A 21,804-nucleotide genomic window follows, 5' to 3' on the forward strand; every position below is an offset into this window, starting at 1 on the left:
TTTCTGTCCGCATACGAAGAGGCTTGATTAAAACAACTTGTGCTAATCTTCTCCTTAAATATTTCTGCCGAAAATTGGGATGCCATGGTTATGTCAGTATATCTGAACCATTCGAATGAACACGACACAAATTCGGATTTTAAAAACTCAAATTAAAAAATTGCGACACTAGCAACAAATGACGACCTCCATTTCAGCCTCATTACCTGGTTGTGATCTTAACTTTATTGCCGGATTTTCGTATTGCCGCCCCCAAGCCGTCATGATTTTGACGCTGCGCTCCCACGACTTGTCGCCGCATACGTTCGTAAACTGCATACCCGACAAATTTTTTTTATGCAAGGTTTCAGCCTCTCATCATCTATTTCTGTATCTATCTTAGTCATTATCATGCTTCTCCTGGATTGGATCGCAGTGTTGCCGCGCAACCCTTCCGGCGGCGGCAGAGCGTTTTTGGCGGCACCCTATTTTCGTTTTTTTCTTCCTACATTTTTTTGCCACCTCCGAAAATTTGCCACCCCAGACTGCAGCCTCGACGGCATATGTATGAATCCGGCCACGCTTACCACGACACGTCCGGAATTGCTCATCGGAAGAACCTCCTGTGGTGTAGTGGTTGTATCGCATGCTCTATGATCAGGAGGTCCCGGGTCCGATTCCCGGCCAGGTGACCTGAGTTTGATGGTCTCAAACAACGGGTATCTGGGGCTGGCTTGATTAGGGACGGAGGGGGGTAGGACTTCACGGACGGTAAAGCGCGAGATCATCTCCCGTGGTATATTTGAGGTGAAAAAAAAGAAAGAAAAAAAAAAAAAACTTGGCAACTCGGAGATATCTATACGGCTTTTATCCTTATCACAGTAGCTCCCTTGTCTAGCGCTCCGAGTGGGAACCGGGCCGCGAGCGGGTGTATTAAAAAATAACGTCTTAATTCAGTGAAGGGAAATTTAAAGTTGATGCAAGTCACTGGAGTGCAACTCGAGGGGAGGACGGAAAAGAGGAAGTCGGGAACAGGCTGGAACCTGTTGTCACGGTCCCACAGCCCTCCAGACTCCACTAAATTAGGTTACCCGCCCCCCGCCCCGCCCCCCTCTTCGCCCTCATCCCCCCCGCCCTCCCCCCAGATCCGAGCTTGGCCCAAGCCACGTTGTAGTTTCTTATTTTGCGACGCGCCCGCCGCCCATAATCCTATAAATCATCCGAGCTTTCATTATGTCGTGATTACTGCTACTCATTGTTCCACCGACGGAGCCCGCGTCGGAGCTGAAGCGAGACTCATCTCCAACCCGCGGGTTTCGCGCCGTGGGAGGACATACGGCTGTCTCGCCGCCGAGAGCAGTAAGTCCGAAAATAAAGTCAAGAGGAAGTGGATCTTGTAGTGCCTGTGGAAATGTGTGTAGTGGAAAATTTCATCCACTTTTCTTGAATGAATTGCATACGAGAGATACAGCCAACCGGATGCACTGCACTGGGAAAAAAAACACATTGGACCTAGAGTCCAGACTCTTGAAAGCGCATCGACAAGAAAAAATACTCTTGATTCAATCGGATTTTTGCTTGAATCAAAACAAAATCCGCTTAAATTAATAGGCTTGGTTCTTGATTTAAGCTAGATTCTGATTGAACCAAGAGTACGTTTTCTTGTCGATGTTTTTAAGAGTCTGGACTCTAGATCCAATGTTTTTTTTTTCTTTTCTTTTCTTTTTTCCAGTGCACGGTGCACACCTCGTAACACGGTTTTATCGTCGGCAGGTGCAGTATAGGCAATTAGCACATCGGCGCGTGTGTGGAAAGGTGTAGCGTTTGAAGTATCTTTACGATGTCGAGGGCGCTATATCGGGTATGCCTGTTGTTACCGTCGATAATATGAACTGCGTCCAACTGCGTTTCACGTGGCTTTTTTTATAAAATAAAGTGAAGAGGAAGTGGATCTTGTAGCGCCTAAGTGGAAAATTTCATCCACTGTTCTTGAATGAATTGCATACGAGAGATTCAGCCAACCAGATGCACTGTTTAAGCAGCATCAGCCCAACTGCGTTTCGCGTGGCTTTTTTTGTAAAATAAAGTCAAGAGGAAGTAGATCTTGTAGCGCCTGAGTGGAAAATTTCATCCACTTTTCTTGAATGAATTGCATACGAGAGATACAGTCAACCGGATGCACTATTTAAACAGAATCAGCCTGACTGCATATCACGTGACTTTCTTTCTTGTTTTGTTTCTTTCAACTGGGAATTATGAAACATAATGCTTGGAGGCTTTTATCTAAATTCACCTTAGATTGCACGGAATATTCTTGGTCCAGTCTCTGTGCAAAAGATTGCTCGGTTATCGGCAAGAGAATTAAAACATGAAAAGGGATTAGGCACCATCAAATGTTGTGAGGTTGGTTTGACTGATCTAGCCAGGATCAGCCCACTTACACAAGACGTTGCTTAATTTCCTCTTATTTTGTATTCTTTTTGCTAGAATACTGATCGAGATATTGATTTGAAATTCGGAACTATATTCTTCATGATCTAAGGAAAATTCAGGGAAGTTCCAATTCGTTAGGTTGTTTAGTTCTATTTAAAAGAATAAACATGAGAGAAACTTACACTGGAAAAAAAAACACATTGGATCTAGAGTCCAGACTCTTGAAAACATTGACAAGAAAAAGGACTCTTAATTCAATCAGATTTAAGCTTAAATCAAAAGGAAATCCGCTCAAATTAAGAGGCTTGGTTCTTGATTTAAGCTTAAATCTGATTGAATCAAGAGTATTTTTTCTTGTCGATGTTTTTAAGAGTCTGGACTCTAGATCAAATGTGTTTTTTTCCAGTGTAGTCAAAGGCGGATCCAAGGAGGGCGTAGGGGGAGTGCCCCCCCCCCCCCGTCGTCTGTTCAAAACAGAAGAAAAGAGGGGAAAAAAAAGAAAGAAAGATGCCTATATTTGCTGAATATTCATACGAAATTGACTCAAACCTCATGTTTGATCCTTTAGGATCTCAAAAATTTTCTGAGGAAAGCCTTCCGGACCTCTCTTCCGCCCTCTTTCGAATATCTGTATCTGCCAATAAACTTTGTCAACGTATAATGCAGTTAGGTTGATTCTGGTTCGTTTTTTATTAGTTCTATTTGTTTGTTTACTAGCTTGCACAAAATTCACGCTCAGCAGGGATGTTTAAAGTACACTCCGAAACGATCGATTTGCGTGGCTCATAATACGCAATTTTAAATTTACTTATTTATTCTTATCAATCTGAAATAATCCACACACGTTGCTGCAGAATTTTATTTAAAGAATACCTCAAGTAAGCGCATGAAAGTTGGTCGATGCGACACGAAGCTCATGCAAACATCTTGATACAACTATACGTACTCAATGACGGTGCGTGTTGCATTAAAAAAGAAGGAAGGCGCTTCAAAATATCATCATGCACTGGCAAAGCACTTATTAAAATTACTTCATTGCCCGATTTGATTCGCAAGAACATATTTTTTTCGTCAGGTGGAAGGTTTAAACTGCCTAATGTAAATAACACTGATGCCTCATTTGTGAGTTTAAGCTGGAAACTTTTCATGTGTTTCCTGTGTTTTATGACCTGAAAGCTTGTCTCAAGAACTGATAGCTTTACCAAATTGGTCTGCAAAGCTGCCGTGATAGCGAAGAGAGCCGTAAATCTCAAATTTTCGACATCAAGTTTCCTTCAAAATATGTCTAACCTCTTTTAGATGAAATCATTTAAATAGCTAAAACAGCAAAATTCATCTTATTTTCATGAAAACGAGACATATGAGAAAGCCGTAAATGCGCAAAAAATGACGTAGTTTAAGGCAAGACAGCAGTAAGCGACAATATTCCTCCAGAGAGCCAGTGAAAAAAGTGCTTTCAGTACCGCCCTCTTCTGTCGATTTCTGACCTGAAAATATGTTTGTTATGTGTTCAAAACGCAACCCTGAAAGCATGCAGTAGATAGCACTTACGACTGTCTTGCCTAACAATAACCTAGTATGAAAATGAAAAATACCCTTTTTATGTAATTGAAATAAAATCAGTCGATTCTTAATTATTCAAACGATTTCCAGAAGTCTTACAGACTCTTAGTACTAATTTGAGAAAGAACGGAGGCTTCTTTCAATAAAATTTCCCGATCCGATGCTTCTGAGCCCGGTTTCTCAATACTTCATTTTTGCACTTACTGCTCTCTTCGCTATTACGAAAGTCTGGTGGAGCAAGGAGCCGAATTTTGACGGCTCTTTCCAGAGACAAGAGACCCTCCACTGGCCTCTTGGCGACAGGTGGAACCTTTTACTTGCGTGGATTCAACACTCCCTTATGGACAATTATAAGGGAACAACAGTTTTGGGGGCTGTTGACCGACCTAAATAGTGGATGATGAGCTTCGGGTGACGTCATGAGCCAAACAAGTTTCCTAAACTTCGACTTGTTTTGGGTTGTTTGCAAAACGAAACTGCCAACACGTTGTGAAACATCAACCATGTAGGCTTCACCCTTAGATGACCAACCCGGGCCAAATTGACCCGCGACTTGCTAATAACACATGTCTTCAAGACATCGGAAAAAATATCTTGAATCTTAAGTCCAGACTCTTGAAAAATTGAAGAAGAAAAATACACTTTGTTGAATTGGATAGTTGCTTGAATCAAGAGAAAATCCGCTTAAATGAAGAAGCTTGGCACTCGATTCAAGAAAAAATCCGATTGAGTCAAGAGTATCTTTTGTGTCAATTTTTTAAAGAGACTGAATTCTAGATTCAAGAAACTTTTTCCAGAGTTGTATGGGGCCTGTACACACGGGCTATAGATTTAGGTCTACAAATTCATCGTAAAAAAAGAATCAGAAATCAAACTGGAAAACAAGCAAAATATCGAAGGTCAACACAGCCGAAAGTAGGAGGAACGATCGGGCATTTTAATTGAACTTTTCTCCCGAATCTGAGCGGCCTCCTAGTGGCAGAATAGAGCGGAGCATAGCTATTTCGCACTGCGCCATCGCGCCTTCAATTTTGCGGACGCAACACAGACATCTATTGAGTACGAATAGTTGTATCTCTGCGCCGTCATCGACGCTCGCGCTGTATCCATCCATACTGTAGTCCAAGCATCAAGCTTTTCGTCGACTTTTATGCTGCTCTTAACTTGACAGCATTTAGGCACCTTGAAATGTCGTTAAAAAAGATTTATACAAACTATTCATGAATTAGGCCATTTACAGGTAAAACTTGTTGGCTTGAAAAACACGCGCGTAGTCGATGGATTAAAAACCGTGAATTCATACAGTTCCAGAAACAGCATTCGAGGCTTACCAGATACATTCTCTGGGGCAAGTCAACAGTTAATTGTTGAGGTCCCGAAAGTAAAAGCTTCCACAATAGCCGAGATACGAGTGGAGGGTCTCTTGTCTCTTGCTCTTTCACACGGAAATGCAACATCCATCGATGAGTCCAAACCGCACCACCGGCCAATCAGAAGCGCTAAGCCGGACTTAAGTGCAGTCAACTCCTCTGAAGTATATTTAAGTGCGGTAAAAGGACCGACGAAATTTGGCCCCTCTTGATCGTGCGGGACGAGCGGGAAGTCAACGGAGCTGCGCCGGGGAAAACTGAAAAGTAGGAGGAAGTGAAAAATCCAGGTTGAGGAGGATGGCACGCTCTCCGTTTTGAGTGGAGTTAGAGCCCCGCAGGGGCGGGGGTGGGGCTTGAGTTGTGGGATTCATCAATAACAGCCACGAGTATCTATATACTTCCAGTCGAGTGAAAGGAGTTATAATTAGATTGACACTCCGCCGCTTCCCGTCGTTAATTCGATTACATTATCATTTGAACCTTGCCAACCTTCCCGCCGGCCGCTTTCCCTTGTTTTCCATCTGTGGGCGCCACGCACCCAAACGAGGGAAACGAAAAACCCCGTATGGGCATTCGGATCTTGTCGAATTTTTCAGTCGCGTGGCGTGCTTTGCTATATTTCACGGAGTACTATCGAAAAGTACTTCGTGCGTGGGACCCGAAGTTTAGGTCATATGGATCTCTGAAGTTTTCGGATTGAGCATCTGAACACTTAAGGTCTAGCTGCCGAAGTTCATGTCTGACATCTAAAAACTTCAGTTCTCACATCTGAAGTACTTCAGATGCGAGAACCGAAGTTTTTCGGATGTGAAAACCGAGGTATTTCAGATGTAAGAACTGAAGGATCAGATGTGTGATCCGAACCTCGACAGCTGGACCTAAAGTGTTCATATGCTCAATCCCCCCCCCCCCCCATGAATTACGGAAAAAAGCTGACTACCCTATGTTTTCAGAAAATATTGGGAAAACCTGACTAATTGTTGAGAAAAAATATGTGTAAAGAAAAAGATACTTTTTTGTTCAAAATGAGAGGCTACATCCCTCCATGAATTACGCAAAAAAGCTGCCTACCCTAATTTTAACCCTAATTATTGAATAGTCCTTAAATTGTGAATTAAGTCATTCCAAAAGTTCAAAGACAAATTAAATGATAGATTCATGATATGAATGTATAACTAAATTGGCCTTGAGTAAAAGTTAATAAATTTTATGTAATGAGCTTGCATGAGTTCAAACATATTGGATATTTGGACGTATTTCTATCAAACGGAACTATGTACATTAAGACATGAGCCCTGAGACCCATAAGAATACATGCATAACAGGGCTCACGTCATATTGAACATAGTTTCGTTTGATAGAAATACGTTCATTTGATCCATCTCCAGCGATTAAAATGACAAATTCAGAATTATCAACAGTGAATAAAATATTAAACTCTATTCCTAACGTAGGCAAAATCAGGTTTAAAAGAATGCATAGATAGAAAGAAATCGATGGAAGCAGAATCCAATGAATGAAACTAGCTTTGGATTCGTTTAACGAAATAGACATTCAAATCTGTTAGTTCTACACAAAATCTAATCCGTCGAATCAACTCAAACCTTTCTATACTAAACGATAAACTAAAGTATTTAATTTAATCATTAATTACATTAAAAATAATGACGTCTTCACTATATACTTTAATATCTGACCAATCGATCATTATTACTATGTACGCTTATTTTTTTGCTGGAGTATGGCCATAAGTGCCCAAAAAAGCCACAACCCGTAGAAGTTTGCAAGAAAATTGTTTATGTTGCAAGTCGCGCGATCTTTTAGTGATCTTATATTATAATGCAACTACTATTTATGGTAATTAAGTACTTTCTATTGTTTATAATCACATTTTTGCTATTTGCATCTACGATGTCTCATAAGGGGAAACATTAAGATTTACGATGCATTTGTATTTTATCAGGAGAAATTTGGCAACATCCAAGTGTTAATAAGCTGTTCTCTCTAAACATGGCAGAGTTGTAGAAGCACGTATTATTTAATTGATTGAGTGCACTGTGTGGATCCTACCTCATCCTCGACTCCGTTTCATTTAAAGTTTTTGTGAAATGCCATGAGACTCATTTACTTTCCCTCCTGGATTTTTATTTGACCATTGGTGGATCCAGCAACTTGGTAACATTGTCTTTTCTCCATTTAAACCTATGGTTTTGTATCGATTCTTGGAGCAGCCAGGTGCTCCGACAAGAATCGATTATTTAGCATAGGTTTAAATGGAGGATATCCGGTGTTGCCTAATTGCCGGATCCTCTTCCATATTTGTCCGCTGATTTTGCTCTCCCCTGGCTCACACCATGGTCCTTTTTAAAATATTCCATCTTTAATAAATTATTGAGAGACAACATCATCGCAAAAAGGCTGTATTGATCAAAGTTAAACGAAGATGAATTGGTGAGCAATTAGTTTCCATAGTCATCCCACTGCTTTAGGAATTTGGCGGACAAGACCTAGCAAAACCTTTTGAAATCGCAAGGAGGGCACATTTTTTAATTGTAAGAGATTTTTTTGGAGCATAATTATCATTCAAGAATAAGATATTCGCTATGCACGAAAAACGATTTGATAGTGTAAATAGGGCAAAATAATACTAAGAGAAATAACTCTGAGAGAAAAACTTCCTATTGGTGATGATTACATTTTGCTTACACTTAGTGAACAAAATCGGTTATAGGACATTTCGTCAACGATTTTTTGTCCGCGCACCTGTTTTTTCCAGTAATTTTCGTCCACGCGTTTTTTTTGAAACGGGAGTTTTGGTCCACGTGCCAGTTGAGACCCAAATTTAATTGGCCTACATGTAAACACAAACGACAATTGCTCACGACGTTTTTCGCCAGCGCAAAACGCGCATTGGCGCCTACAAACCTAAGTGGATACTTCAAGCATTGTGCAATGCGTGAAGTATCCACGTAGGTTTGTAGGCGCCAGTGAGCCTCTCGCGCTGGCAGCACGCCGCTCCGCTCTCTTCGGCTTTAATATTTATACTCGCATAGTCAGTGCCGACAGAAGCTGCAAAAATGAATAAAAGAGGGGGGATAAAAACCGAGAAGCACGCAATCTTTAGTTTTAACCCATTTGTACATCGATCTTTTAGAGTCAAATACGTAAAATTTTGAGCGTTTCGTTGCGCGTACACCTCGCTGCAGCACAATAAAAGCACAAAATGTAAAAGAAAAAATTAAAGTGCTTTGGAAATCATTGAAATCGACACGGAACCACCAATATTTAAAAAGCGCCCATTATATTATTATTCTCCTTTGATAAATTGATAAACATTTTTTCTCCATCAATTTAAATGAGAATAATCAATGCAGAGTGTCCTAAAATTTAAAAATCATGAGTTAAAAAACGCTGACTATGCGAGTATAAATATATATTAAAGCCGAACAGAGCGGAGCGGCGTGCTGCCAGCGCGAGAGGCTCACTGGCGCCTACAAACCTAAGTGGATACTTCAAGCATTGTGCAATGCGTGAAGTATCCACTTAGGTTCGTGAGACCGAACTATTCTTCTTAGTGCATGCAGAAAGCTAAACAAGAGTCGTTCGACAAAATGTTCATGGCAACTGCAAATCGTCAATGTTTCCTACAGTTACACATTTTAAGAGCAATTTTACAACATATTTTAGGATTCGTTCAATCCATTCGGCAATCACAAGCACCGTTAATATTGCCCATAGGATGCATTTACTTAGAGACAAATTGAGTCTTCAAAATTACGAGGAATAGAATAATGCTCCTTAAAAATTTACGACCGCTAGACAACGTTTCGAAACTCAATTGCACGATGTTCCACTTAATTTACTCGCACAGGTATCGAGTAGAGAATTATTTTCAAGACTTCATGATCAATTACGAGTTTTGAACTATGATACGGAACTCTGAATCGAAGTCAAAGTTTCTCCGACAAAATCAATCCTGCCAGCCCTCTCACAAAAGTAACTTATAACTTCTGTGTTCTTGCCGGGAAAACTATTTATCCACGGATCGTTCGTTCAAGTCTGCACCTTTTTAAGTACTTAAAAAAGGTAGATTTAAAATTTGCTTCAAAACTGGTCTGAAGAAATCGAATTTAATGCTTGACTTCCTCCCAATTACACTATATTCATTCTATTCACTCTCGATTTTTTTCTCCCGTCACACCGAACTTTTAAGGGTTTCTGCTACTCTTAATGACTGCCAGTAAATAATTAGTAAACAATGTCTCATCCTTAATGGCGCTGTTATAAAGTAACAATCTCTTTTTGTATGAGTTGCCAAGAGAGACAGTGAATTCAAATGGCACGGCATCCACAATTAAATAATCCAGGAAGGTTATTTTGCAGAAATCTTTTAGAGATAAACAAAATCAAAAGTTAAATGACGTATTACCCAAAAAGCATCATTTTCAGCGTGATTAAGCATTAATCTTAAATATGTTGCAAAGATAGAGACAGTAGTGAATGACTTAAAATTTGAGTAAAATGACTATACAAATTTAAAATGGAGTGGAAAAGGCGTATACTGCGTACACGCGCCGAAAATCAATAATTGCATATTAGGACTGTGAAGAGGTCAAATCACAACTTTTTCCTTTAAAAAAAAAGTATGAGTATGGAATCAATATATATTCGCCTCCTAGGGCCTACAATTACAAAAAATATCGACGTACTGGCCCACTTGTCTCGTTTGCGGTGTTTAAAAATCTCCGCTCTCATTTTATTACTTCAAAAGAGAGTAAATCAGCATCATTTCCTAAGTTTTCATAGATTTTTCTTCGCTTAGAGAAGAAAAATCATGAAAGTTTTCAAAAATTGGCGCTAAGTACTTGTCCACTTAAAAAATAAAGTATGGCAAGAAGTCTACAACGTTGCAAACCGAGATACGTGGTCTAGTAGTCTCACCGTCGATGTACTTCACTGAGAAAAAACTATGGTTTATAAACCTATTAGAGGTAAATATGGAACACCTATAATAGTCGTAAATAAACTAATGATTCTCGGTCTGTGAACCATACTAAGGTCTCTGTACCTAATTAAGGTACCCCGTACCATAACTAAGGTATATGTGCTATTATTATATGTAGAGGTACTACTATTAGTGGTGTTCCATATTTACCTCTAATAGGTTTATAAGCCATAGTTTTTTCTCAGTGTTAAAGGTTATAGGCACCAATGAGATGTGCGAAAAAAATTCCTCCAATATTATCGTTCTCTCGTGCTTAGAAACAGCTAGATTTAAACTTTCGCTTTTTTCCTTTGAATTTGCTTTGAATCCTCATTTGAAATGATGAACGTAAAATCTGATTGTAACATGGACCGACCTGACAACTCGACGAGAGTCAAATCGAAGACGCGTGAAACACGGAAACCTCGGCGAGTACAAATATTTGCCAAGTCTTGAGCGAATTCGCGTCGCATTTTCAATTTTATCCGATTCACCCACGAAAGAACGTTTGTCAAGCTTACAAACTACGCTCCTCTCCTTCCTATTGAAATTTATATACTGCTTGCGCGTGCCATGTTGCCGACTCGCATAAAAAAACTTATTATTATAACCGGGAATCGGATGTAGTCTATGCTTTTTGAGTCCGGAGCGGCACCCAGGGCAAAACCTGCTCTCTGCGCGTTCAAATAAACACTTCTTTCAGCCAGGAACTTTTCCGATGTGTCTGGATTCGTCGTTTTTAAGTGGATGTTTTGCGACCGAACTTGGTTCCCCTTGATTACACGAAATTAGACCGGGGAAGAGTTACGCTCCATCGTTTTTCTACATGACGCCGAGGCGGAGGCTTAGCGGGAGACATCCCAGGCTTCCCTGATCAAACATCCCTCCGCTTATTTGTTTAATTATTCAGCCCAAGGAAAATTCGCCTCGAAACTTTTTCAGATTAATCAATGAGCCTCATCTCGAGAGTGACTTTAAGCATGTGATCGAGTAACGGAAAATGCGACTTCCCAAGTAGCATTTTTCAACGGGAAAATCGCGATGTATCGTGATTTTATCGGCGATAAAGTCGCTAGGATCATCAAAATTTCAGCGATTATCCTCGATAAAATCGCGATTTTATCGCGATTTATGATGGGATTCGTGAACGTCGTGATAGCTTTTTCATCGGAGCTTACTGGAAAAAAAACACACTGGATCTAGAGTCCAGACTCTTGAAAACATTGACAAGAAAAAATACTCATGATTCAATCGGATTTTTGCTTGAATCAAAACAAAATCCGCTTAAATTAAGAGGCTTGGTTCTTGATTAATTGTAAAGATACAATAGTGTTGGTAATGGCTGCAATCAATTAAAATTGTACATCGCCACTTTGCGGCCAAAGTATCACAAGCGCCATGCGACGTTTCAAAATTTTCGCCGCCATTTTTTTACAGAGAGATTGTCCAACGAAGCTGTTCGAAAACACTGAATTTTCTTTGTGCTGCTGATGAAATTCAGTGAAATTTTCAAACAGCTTCGTTGAACAATTTCTAGGTAGAAAAATGGCGGCGGAAATTTGGAAACGTCTCATAGCGCTTGTGATACCTTGTCCGGAGGCTACAGACGATGTATGGAAGATTACCTATTTGGTTCTTATTTGTGCGGTGAGCTTATCTGAAGCAAAAAAAGGATGAGAGAGTACTGAATTACTTACGCAATTAGAATCGTGTGGACTTCACGACGATCGCCAACCAAGGTTTAGAATTACATGTCTGCAACAGAACATTTGCCTTCCGTTAATTACAAACGTATCACAGGGCTTACAAACAAGATAAATTGACCCTTAGAAGAATGTGCGCAGAAAAGGAGTTAAAGTAGTTCCATCGTAGTTTCGTCCTCATTTTCTGAGAGTAATCTACTCTTGAACTTATCTTGTTAATGATTTATGTTAAGCGTAGCTTGAATGTACAATATTTACGTTGTTATTCCGACTTAATTTCTGTAATTTAGGGGGGGGGGGGGGTTGTGCACAGCCGATTTCTGCATAGAATTCAGTTGTCAAGTTTTAGACCTAGGACTGCTCGTTCGCAAAGTTACCTTTTTTACTTAACACCCGTTACTAATTTTGAGAAACCACTCCCTTTTCCGAGCATTCGCAAACACTTTCATTCAATCATCATACAATTGGACGTATTTCTATCAAACGGAACTATGTGCATTAAAACATGAGCTGTAAGACCCATAAGAATACATGCATAACACGGCTCATGTCATAATGCACATAGTTCCGTTTGACAGAAATACGTCCAATTTATTGTGTAATGAGGTCATTTAGTGTAATTTAATATAGTTGTCTGTCAGTCTACGTCATCAATCATCAGAAATCGTTGATCAAAATTTTATCACATCAAACTGATTTTGGACACATGTTTTGTTATTTTCCTCGTCTATGGGGACAAGGAATCGTAGTCCATATAACAAATCAAAATTTAGTTATTGGTATACCTGAGCATATGGATGGGTGTTCTCTACGAAAATTTCGGGATTAAAAATACCAGGATTGTCAATCCAAACCAGAGTTAAGGCATTTTGAAGTTTACACTTTAAGGAACGTATTTTCGTGGAAAAGCAATTTCAAATTTTATTCTGTCATGTTTCAGGACACCAAACTGTCAGATTATAATGCGAGTAAACGCTCTCTACTTCCGCGAAATAAACGAAACTGCTCTCGGGGCCCTTTATGTAGGGCATTAGAGAGAGTTTCCCGTCGAAATCCCAAAATTAAATTTTTCGACTCATCTCGACAAAAGTCTCTCAACTGAATATTTCGCCCCTTTATACGGAGGTCCCTTTTCCCGTGGGACGGTCACACCTACTTAGTTTTTGCCTTTCGTTATATCCCTCTTGTCCCTTTTTCTCCTCTTTCATCAGCGGCGTTGCGTGCTTTGCGATATATCGAGTGATCTGCCATATAAACCCGTGGAAAAGAATCGATATAGGCAGGATGTTCGCAACGAACCACTTAATAACCGATTCTTTACCATAGCTACAAGTAGGAACTTATCGATAATCGACCATTCACGCCTCGCCACTGTCTTTCAGATCATTCAGGTATTCTGCGCGAAGTCTCGCAGCGCTGAAGGTGATGAGCGAGGGCAAAGATTTCAATGTTTAAAAGATGCCTTGGGAATTGGATTCAATAAACAAGGGAAAAGTTAATTGCGAAATCTCGGACGGTTGAAAGTTCAACGCAAGCTTTCCGCTAGATTTAAATTCCTGGAATAGTTTATTCATCGGCGTGGGGCTGTAAGGATGCGTCTTTCAAAATTAATGAAAATAATCTCGATATTGAAAGGTACGTTGACGTAAGAGCTCAGCTTGTAAATATAAACGAATTAACGAAGCATCGCTGGAAGTGAACGACAGATTAAAGTTGAAACCACCGTGATCGCGATTGGTAAAATCGATCGTGATACTTTATCTAGTCAGTCAAACAAAAATAGTTTTTCCCCGAGTAACTATCTGTCATTAGAATGATCAACTATGAGTAAATATCGTCTCACATCGGTGGCTGAAATTAAAGAATGCGTATCTGAAAGCGTTTCAAAATCGTCAATTATGTTTCATTTTTTAAAAGAAAGCCGATCAAAATATCGATAAAATTATTTATTGGTATTTTGAATGAAAAGATCAGAAAATGAAAAATTACAGAAGATCTTAAGAAAAGCTATTTGCTGGTAAAAAAAAGAAGGAAGGAAAAGATCACAGATTTGTAACGTCACAAACGGGAATGAACTGAGAGGTCGACCTCAAATTATGAAACTCTCTAGGTGGGAGGGGGGTTGAGAAGAGTGTCACGCCATTTTGTTTTTACGCGTTAAAGGATGGTAATATCCTCCATCGCAAAAGCGTTAAAAGAGGGAAGGGGAGGGTCAAAAATGCCGGAAAAGTGCGTTACGTTATTTAGGGACGGCCTCTGAAGTTAATTATCGCCCAATCTCCGACGAATAGCGATCAAAATAATAGGGTTGTGCACAAGCCGCCTAACGGCTGATTCTTGAAATTTGTAGACAAAGCGATAGACAAAGAAGACATAGGGAGTATGGAGTGATTATATTGGTTGAAATTGGTGGTTTTTATAGACTTGTGGTAAATGATGGACTAACTATAGGGTCTCTCATGGGTTGCCGTTAGTTGGTCTATTACGTACTTCTCATGTCCATTGCAACCACTCGCATTCACCGATAGGATCCCTCCGTATCTCTTTTGTCTTCTTTGTCCATAATTTTGTCTATCAATTTCAACAATCATCCCACTAGATAAGAAGGCCTGATCAATTCTTAACTAGTTGAGTTCTGATGTGATTTTCAATTTAAGTATGCGTATGACATTTAAATGAGCTGAAACAGACAAGGTGAGAAAACCAGTTTCCTTCCCCCGGACGCCGATCTCTCGGGGAGTCAAACTCCCGGAGAGAAACGAAATTTGACACGGTCATTTGATTTGAGTCGCGGCTTCTTAGCGGGAACACCGAGTCCCACGGGCGTTCACAAAGACAAGTTCCGTGATTTGAGCGGTGGACGCCGAACTTTCCGAGCTCGCAGGAACGCCCCGAGCAAACAGAATAAGAATGAAACTTAAATAGCACGGAGCCGCGAGACCATGCCCGCAACCCTCAAGGCGGATCTGCCCACTTGGAAAGTTGTTTTGGCAATCCACCAATATTTTGAATATTGGTTCCCGCGCTCGCGGGTTCCTGGCCATCGGGAAAAGCTTCGTAGGCGTTCGCGTTTCCAATTACCCCACCGGCAAAAAGGGGGAATTCAAATGCCCACGAATCAATTTGCTTTAACTGGGATGCTAAGTAACAGATGCTTATCGTTTACGCTCCGACTGTATAGGCGGGCGCGGCTTTTTTAAGCGCCTATTATTCGCACACACCGCACAAAATATTTGGATGTATGCTGAATGGAACTATGTGCAAGTGGAAAGATGAGGTGTGCTCGTTAGTACTTGAGCCATAAGGATGAATGGGGATTTTAGAGCGCCAGTGACGTCCGGGTTATAGGACATTTCGTCAACGATTTTTTGTCCGTGCACCTGTTTTTTCCAGTAGTTTTCGTCCACGCGTAATATAAAATCTCGAGTTATCAAAAAAGTGCGGCCGAACCCCCACCGGCCGAACCCCCACGACACCGAATGGGGAATTTAGAGCGCCAGTGACGTCAGGGTTATAGGACATTTCGTCAACGATTTTTTGTCCGCGCACCTGTTTTTTCCAGTAATTTACGTCCACGCGTTTTTTCGGCACGGGAGTTTTGGTCCACGTGCCAGTTGAGACCCAAAGTTAATTGGTCCACATGTAAATACAAACGACAATTGCTCACGACGTTTTTGGATGAAAATGCTTAATGTCTTGGAAGAATGAGGGTTTGCTTGTTTTTTTTTTTGTTTGTTTGCTTCCAACGGAGAAAAATATATAATTGAGATTTTTGGTAAAAATGAGCACATTTCCATGAGAGAAAATTCACTAAAATTCTCTACACCTCTTTGTTACAACAGGACTTAATTATTTTTCAAGAAAATCCCATATTTTTAAATACCTGAACTGGAAAACCTTTTGATTTGCCTCAGCTAAAGGATCTCATATTTTTCCTGTGCATGATAACTTCGCTTCGGCACTGATTTGCCGCAGCGCTTAGAGCTACTATTTCGCCACGGAGGTGTTGCACAGTATCATATGAGATCGAAGGCACCCCAACGTATCATGATTGATGGCATCTTTCAAAAGCACGAAGTTCCCTCGCAAATTAAATCGAGTGACGACAACAAAAAGAGAGCGGTAGTCGAAAAACTTACTGTCCTAGTATCTGTATTTAATAACGTTTAGTATGATTTTTAACTTCATTAGAGGAACAAGTGACATAATTCAAGGAGAAATATCCTCTTTACCGCCGAGAAGATTTCCGTATCAGTTAATAAAGAAAATAATGTTTTCTTGAAGAAGTAAAGACGCTTTTTGAAAAAGGAAAGTCACTTACATCAAGCAGAAACCCGCTTTTGTTCACCTATTTTATTATTTATTCAAAATAAAATCTTCTTGACGGCATACTCAAGAATGTTCCTTTATCTCGACTTATTTTGAAGGGGAAGTTCCGTACTCTTAAAGGAAACTTGTCATTCTTATTGTTGGTTTGTTGGAGTGCCTTCAATTTCGTATAATATTGTACAGCACCTCTATTGTGAAATAGTGAAGCGCCGTGGCACGTGGCACGCTGCGGCGCGGCCAGCCAGCCAGCACGCAACGGGCAACGCGCATTGGCGCCTACAAACCTAAGGGATACCTCAAGCATTGCGCAATGCGTGAAGTATCTGCTTAGGTTTGTAGGCGCCAGTGCGCGTTCCGTGCACTCCGCATCACTCCGCTATCTGCCAGGGCCTATTATTTAAACTCGCGGAGTCTTCGGAGGATTTCTCGGTTTTTTCCCTATTTTATTCATTTGTGCATAGTTTCTTTCGACACAACTCCTAATCATTGACTTTAATATCGATGCCATCGCTTGGATAAGGTTTTACAAATATTTGCCACGTTTTAAAAATGTATAAATGTTTTTGAAATAAAGTAATATTTTCATTTAAAAAAAAAGTATTTATAAGGTTTATTTTTCATCGAAAATTTTAAGGATAGAAATAGAACCAAATATTCACCCATGACAATTCAAAAAGATTGATCAAAAGAAGGAAATAACATTTCATTTAAAAAATGAGTTACCGCAACAACTCTTCCGTCCCTCTCAATTTTCTCATTTCGTTATTGTCAATATAATTTTACATACGGACTAAAATATGACACTTGGACCAAGTCACTGTTGCTTATTTCCCGCGTGGACGTAAACTACTGGACGAAACAGGAGTGCGGACAAAAAATCGTTGACGGAATGCCCTGAAACCGACCTCAGCCGACCTCAATTTTGTGAAATTGCACTTTAGTGTTATTTATTTAACTATTAATAATAATTATGAAAGTTTGAGCTTTTTCGACTAATCACAAAGATATCGGTGTTTTATATTTTATTTTTGGTGTCTAGAGATGATTAATTGGAACTTCTTTTAGTATAATTATCCGTTCTGAACTTATGAATGTTGGGTCTTTTTTATCAAATGAACATTTATATACAGTGGGAGGGAGGACAGTGCTTATACTATATTAAAGTACCCTTTCTAGGGGTCGCCCTATATAATAAGGATATCAAAAACTTACGCCTTTTTTTAAAAACAAAAATAAACACTAGATTTGAGCCTAAACCGAGTGCCGATGACCGGACTCGACGATGGCGACAAGAACCTCGTCGCTCGTCGTCGGGGCGCTTTAACTCATGAGCCCTGTCCACCAGGCTCTTATCACATGTCCACGGCTCACGAGTTAGTGCTCAGTTCCTTATGATTTAATGTCAAATCCCGCTTTTCCATTTTCTCAAAAGGAACTATATCCTCTTTTACATTGTTCCTTATCCAGCTCACTGCGAGCACACCCCATCTTTCCACTAGCATATAGTTTCTTTTAGCATACGTGCGTCTATTTCTCCTTTTGAATCGATGGAATTTTAAAAGGAACGTGAGGTATCTACGAAGATATCACCATCCAATCGTTAACTTCATTCCTACTGTAATAGCGGAGAGAGGCGTACATCTCAAAGTTTCGAAATCGAGTTTCCTTCAAAATGTGTCTGATCTAATTCAGATGAAATCACCGAAATAGCTAAAGTAGCAAAATTCATCTTGATTGTGATGGCCTGGTTACACGATCAAATTCCCGTCAAATTCCGATCAAATGGTGACTGGTGCGCACCATCTACCATCAAATTTCTGCGGCCTGCAAAAATTTGATGGTAGATGATGGAGCTGTGGGGCTCATCCTTCATCTGATTTCCACACAACCGCGCTTATTTCATGCTTATTTCAATCAACACGCTGTTTTAATTAATTTTACTCATCAATCTAGATAACTCTCGACCGCCATCTTGGTCATCATTTTGATCGGAATTTGACGGGAATTTGATCGTGTGACCAGGCCATTAGGAAACGAGACATATATGAGAAAACCGTAAGTGCGCAAATGGGCCGTAGTTTCCGGCAAAACAACCGCAAGTTACATTATCCCTCCGTGGAAAAAGTAAGGGAAGGATGCGAGGGATGCTGACCAATTCCAATAGCCCATTCTATGAGAAGTTTTTTTGTAATTCCTATAATAAAGTGAATTTCCCATGTCATTAAATGTCTATAATCTAAAAGCGCGTGAAATGATACCTTTTGTCTTCATAAAACCGAAAAGGCAAAGTGAGAGGCTTATGGGAGTCTCAATGGTTGCATGTAACACTACTTTGCTACTATCACTTGATACGTACACGAATTTGACAATGCTGCAAAATTATGATCGATTTAAGATTCCAAGAAGGAATCTTTGATAAAAAGGGGAAGAGGACAGATGAAAACGCACAAAGGAATGAAGACGAAGGATACTTGTGCGTATTCCAATTCTCCGGTTCATGAGAAAATCTTTGTAATTCTTATAACAGGAATGATTTTTTTTCCAGAATTCATTTACATTTTTTTACATACTGCATGAACTAATTTTGCCTTAAAACTTCCGTAAATAAGAGGTGTGGGAGCCGTTTTAGTTACTTACAAGAGTCTCACTTTTCCTGAATTCCTAAACACATTTGGCAATGGTGCTAGATTATGATCAATTTAAGGTTCCCGGAATGACTCTCTGGCAAAAAGGGAAGAGGACAGTTCGGAACGCACAAAGCAGCGAGGATGAAGGATGCTACCATACTCCAATCTCCTAGTTTGCGAGAAGTTCTTTGTAGTTTTAATAAGAGAAATGATTTTCTTGATGTGCTGTATAAACTAATTTCACCCTCGAAACACCGAATAAGCAAAGTATGAGACTCGGGGGCTGTAATAGTCACTTACAACACTGAAAAAAACTCCGGCCGTGGAAGCCTTACTTACGGGCTGTATGGACATACCGTCCGCGTTCCGGGCTCAGAGGCCGAAAGTTCCGGGCGCAGTACCCGGAACAATCGAAGTTTTGGCTCCAGCACCCGGAGCTTTCGGCCACTAAGCTCGAAACGGACGGTATGTCTATATGGACAGTAACTTATTTTTAGTGAACAGTTTGCTACTTTCATCGATCCGGGCAATGGTGCGAGATTCAGATCGATTTACGGTTCCAAAAAAAAACCATTTTGGTAAAAAAAAGAAAAAAAAGAAAAAAAGGTAATTGCAAACAAAGACATCAGACGAATTATAAAGATGCTAATCAACGTGCATTTCTAAATATTCACTAAAAAATTTCTCGTTCTTGACACATTTTATAGCAATTGTACCTTTTTAGTAATTTGACATGAAATACATCATGAGCTACAAACTTCTTTCAAAATAAATAGACTAGGTGAAGTGAGAGATTCGGGAGCCGCAATGGTTGATTTTACGACAGTGTTCTACATAGTTTCAATCGGCAAAGAAATTTGGCAAGAGTGTGAAATCATGGTTGATTTACGATTCCAGGAAATGCCCTCCAGTAAAAAAGGAAAGCAGGATAGTTGTAATGAGATTGCAGACGGGGAAGGAAGAAGAATGCTGGCATACTCTTATCCTCCAGTTTTCAATTATTTTTATGACGGAATTAAATTTTTTTTATTGACATTTTGCACGTAATACACTAACTAAAACACTTCTCCTCTTAAACACCGAACAGGCACAGTGAGCGGCATGGGAACCACAACAATGGAGAATTTTCGGGTGTTAGAAATATTGGAAATTTCATGTTTAAGAAGGAACTACTGAATAAATTGAGCATGAGACTATGCTTGGTTTCTAAATTGAACAATAATTAGAGGAGATATTATGATCTAATGACGTAATTTGCTAGAATACATGTGTTTAAATGAAAAATGCAGCCTGGTGACGTCACAAAGCAGCAGATTTTCTCACTTTTAAATCTATTTTTTATCATATCCCATACCCGATAAAAATTATGAAAAGTACTCCGAAAGCTGCTCATTCAGCACTCCCGGACGACCAAAAAAAAACAATGTGTGTACGTTCTCCATCGGAAAGAATAATCCCCAACAACACCCCCCTCCTCCCTGTAACGGGGAAATTTTTCCCTCGTTTTAAATTTAAGCTCATGTGAATTGAAAATGTGAAACAATAAGAAAGTCGCGAACGCGCATGCTCGGCACCGCCGCGTCGGTTTCAGGACATTCCGTCAACGATTTTTTGTCCGCACTCCTGTTTTGTCCAATAGTTTACGTCCATGCGTAAAATAAGCAACAGTGACTTGGTCCAAGTGTTATATTTTAGTCCGTATATAACATTATATTGAGAATATTGAAATGAGAAAATTGAGAGAGAAGGAGGAGTTGTTGCGGTAACTCGCTTTTTAAATGAAATGTTACTCTCTCCTTCTGATTTATCATTTTAAATGGGCATGGGTGAACACTTGGTTTTAATTCTATCCTTAAAATTTCCGATGAAAAATGAACCTTTTATGAAATTTTTTAAATGAAAATATTACTTTTTTTAAAAACATTTACATTTTTTAAAACGTGGCAAATATTTATAAAACCTTTTCCGAGCGATGGTATCGATATTAAAGTCAATGAGCAGCAGTTGTGTTGAAAGAAACTATATAAAATGAATAACAGGGGAAATAAACCAAGAAGCACACAATTTTTGGTTTTCGCCCATTTGTACATCGATCTTTTAGAGTCAAATACATCCTATTTTAAGCGTTTGGTTGGGCGTGCACCACAATGTAGCACAGTAAAAGCACAACACATAAAAGAAATAATTCATAAGATTTGGAAATCATTAAATTTTAGAAGGAACTACCCTAAGTAATATTTACAAAACATACATTATATTTTCCTTTTATGCAAATATTTTTTTTATCATTTAAATGAGAGTAATCCATGCAAAAATCACGAGTTGAAAAACGCTGACCCCGCAAGTTTAAAGAATAGGGCCTAACATAAAGCGGAGTGCCGCGACGTGCTGCCAGCGCGCAACGCGCATTGGCGCCTACAAACCTAAGGGGATACTTCCCGCATTGCGCAATGCGTAGAGTATCCCCTTAGGTTTGTAGGCGCCAATGCACGTTGCGTGCTGGCCGACCGGCCGCGGCCGCCTCGCCGCAGCCTGCCACCCACGGCGCTTCACTATTTCACAATATAGGTGTTGTACAGTATCATATGAAATTGAAGAAGCCCCAACATATTAAAAATGACAGGCATCCATTAAGACGACGCGCCAATAGGAAGCGCTGCGGCGATTCCGTCAATTTTGAGATATTTTCCATTACTTTTGAAATTTTAAAAAAATTGTATTTTAAATTAAATTGTATAGATCGATAGGAGAAGTCAAGGCAAAGCCAATGATGTAAATTTTATATTTTTCGTGAAATCTTGTATGCTTACAAAAAT

The 21,804-nt window shown here is 39.8% G+C and overlaps 1 protein-coding gene across 3 annotated transcripts in view; it reads right to left on the reverse strand.

Annotated features, from left to right (window-relative positions):
* Positions 1 to 21,804, reverse strand: part of LOC109039742 (calcitonin gene-related peptide type 1 receptor) — a 164,117-nt gene that overhangs the window by 44,184 nt on the left and 98,129 nt on the right. For all 3 annotated transcript variants that reach the window (XR_011900195.1, XM_072302231.1, XM_072302230.1), the window contains exon 3: positions 12,027 to 12,084. The gene's annotated coding sequence lies outside the window, so the exon portion shown is untranslated. The remainder of the gene's footprint in view (positions 1 to 12,026; positions 12,085 to 21,804) is intronic.

The sequence above is a fragment of the Bemisia tabaci genome, chromosome 7 (assembly GCF_918797505.1).
Source record: "Bemisia tabaci chromosome 7, PGI_BMITA_v3".
In the NCBI taxonomy this organism is placed as follows: domain Eukaryota; kingdom Metazoa; phylum Arthropoda; class Insecta; order Hemiptera; family Aleyrodidae; genus Bemisia; species Bemisia tabaci.